Genomic DNA, 3094 nt, shown 5'->3' on the forward strand with positions numbered 1-3094 from the left:
ATTTTTATAACTCACTCCCTTGAGTACATTGAGTACATTGAAATAGTCAGTTACTGTAATTGTCTCATGACTGTGTAGGCGTCTTTGTGACGTGTGTCTGTGGGTTTAGGTAGTTTAAAACAGGAAGTCATTTAGGATGTGTCTGAATGATTATGAAACCAAATAATAACAAACCTCGAACCTTTATTTGAATGAGACGATGTTTAGAAAGTTTAGAGGCGAAACTGCAACTCAGAGATCTGAAACATCACGAGGAGACACAACTTGACCTTTAATCTGAAAAGTACAGCACTTCCCACTGCAATGTAGTGGAGTAGAAGAAAAATTCAATTGAAATAGTCAAGTAAAGTAAAAGCACTTTGATTAAATGTGCTGAGTTACCTTGCACCACTCAGACATGCAGCTGTACAGCCTCTAAGTTCAAGGTTCAAAGACATCATATGCAGCAATAAACAAGTTATCAATGCATGATACATGAATAATAACATACTGTCTTCCTTTAGCAACCGTTGTTCAGCAGTCTCTAATGTTACTCTATTTTCATACATTCCTGTTTATTCATGTGGGAAGCAAATAACCATCACCTTAAGTAATTACAATATACAGCATGACATCCAGTAGGAAATGTCATCCTCCAGTAAAGGACTTTCTGTGCTAGAAACATAATATAACACTGTATTATGAACTGAACCAGCTGGATTGAATGAGCAAACCAACCAGTGAATAAATGGGTTCTCAGGCTTTAGATGTTTGTTTTATAAATCTCCAGGTAAGCAGGGCTGCCCTCAAACTACACCAGTCTAAAAATAATAAATGAACAACCTCTTCCATCCAGTAACACTCTGAACAGTACAGTTTAACCAGAAGATGGCGCTACGTAACATTGTTTACTTTATACGTCAATCTAATAATTCGATTGCACGAGTCAGGTCATTTATATAAAGTTGAAATAACATGGGAGATAAAACATCTGCGTGTTTAACCCCTAATGAGTAAAAAAAGTCTAACTTATTCCAGTAAAGAACCTGAGTTGTTGCCAGCTGGAGAATGGCAGGCACGTGACTGCTGCAGGCGCGTGACTGCTGCAGGCAGAGACAGGAAACCGAGAAAACTTTGTATTTTAGAGAAAGGGAGCTGCAGGAAGTGTTTTCTCATTACACATTACAGTGTGCAAAGTTTGATAAGTGTGCTCCCAACATCAAACTATAAAACAGTAGACAGGCATTGTATGGCTCCTTTAAGCTGCTATAAGAAAGATCCAAACTAATGCAAACACACAGACTCCAGTGGAGAGAGAGGTTTAATATGGTTGAAATGTGAAGCCTCTTTATATATGAGAAATATTAAGAAAACACATCCAGAAAAACTGTTTGATTTGAAAACACAGAATCTTTTATGAGAGTTTACGTCAGGTTGCATCATATTTTAAAATGAGGAAGGAAGTTCAACAGTTTTTTTTGTGATATGGGCTCACGTGTTCCAAGAGAGTAAACAACTGCTTTTCTAGTCTGCGTCATTTAACAGCATGCCACAGACGAGAGCTCATGTTTGCCTTTCAGGTAGGGATGGTTTAAAGATTCTTTTCACTGTGACAGTGAGACTGGAACAACAACATAGAGATTATTTTAAGTGGTGTAAGTGAACTGTGCATTTTAAAGTTACAGCATTTAATGTTGGAGCAGCTTGAGTCCGAGCGGAGAGCTTTAACTCTGGGTATTTAAAACCCTGCTGCATTGTGACCTGCTTCTCATTCGAAGGATTTAGAACATAAAGTTTCATTTTTTATTTTTGTGAAAACTGCCATGACTGTGTATGTTCTGTAAGGAACATTTATGTCATTATTTTCATTAAAGTTGTTAAATTCCCCTCCCCCAATTCTCCACCCCCATTTAGAATTAGTTTCATGTTTGAGCACAAAATATTGAAACTTCAAATCGAGGTATCAATGGAATTTAACTTTTTGTGCATTATTTCATTTCCAAGATGCATGGTACTCCTCTGCAAAGGCAAAGCGCAGTTACTGTTGTTAGGGGAACAAAGCAGACATTGCTGTTTCCTGCTACGCAACTTCAATTGCAGCTCACAGACATAAACAGCACAATACTATTCCAGATATCAGAAAAGACACATGGCTAAATGCATACTGTTATTTGTTATTTTATTCATTAAGTCAGACATACGTATTGTGTAAAAGAGGCAAACTGAAAGAGTCAAAACTGAACTGAAAGATCAGTAAACCTACAAAGCAAAGCAACACGTAACTTTCCTTTCAGTGTAAACGTCCTATCTGTATTTAGCTTAAACATACTACAAGAGTTTGTAGCTGGTTATGAAACAGTCTCAGTTAAATACTGATGCCTCTATGTGACCTACATACGCATACAAGACCATCAGTGAGAAGACTGCCTGTTTCTGTATAGTATAGTTAATGTTTTCCACCGAGTTGGATTCAGTCAGATACCCCTTGTAATCAATGAAGGTGGTAGAAAGTCCCCAGCAAATGCATCGTTCAGAAACAATGTATTTGTTGCCTGTTGACAGAAAATATGGATCTAGGGCTGAGTGTGTCAGACAAGATTAGGATGCAGGAAAGTATTAAGAGACACTTTGTTTTACTGTACATTTACATAAATACATTTACTGTACAAAAAATGCAAATGATTTGTTTTGGAGGCATTATATCTAATACATACTGCCAAAAAACACTTACAGTAAGCAGTCGGTAGTCATGCATTTTATATCATGATAAAATAAGTAGTAGACCATATGTACTTCTGTCAGTAGACAGAGATACTTTTGGTTTGTCAGGCAGGAACAAGAAAGCAAGAAAACTGTTAAAGCAGAACACTGTGATGCTGACATTTCTGGAGTGGTTCTATTCCTCTAGAGGGAGATATTTATCAGTTTTCCTCTGAAATATAGCCCTTGTCTGTAATTGGGTCAGTAAAATTGAGTCTGAACTATGTTCTACATCTTCATTTTTAGTTGAAATACATTCTCAAATTTTGTAATTGTAACACACTGTAGGCACACTGTTAAGAATTTTCATCTATGTGTTACGTGACAATATGTGACCAACGAACAGAGTTAGGAT

The sequence above is a fragment of the Morone saxatilis genome, unplaced genomic scaffold (genome assembly GCF_004916995.1).
Source record: "Morone saxatilis isolate NCDOM2014 unplaced genomic scaffold, NCSU_SB_2.0 Contig4, whole genome shotgun sequence".
Classification (NCBI taxonomy): Eukaryota; Metazoa; Chordata; class Actinopteri; family Moronidae; genus Morone; species Morone saxatilis.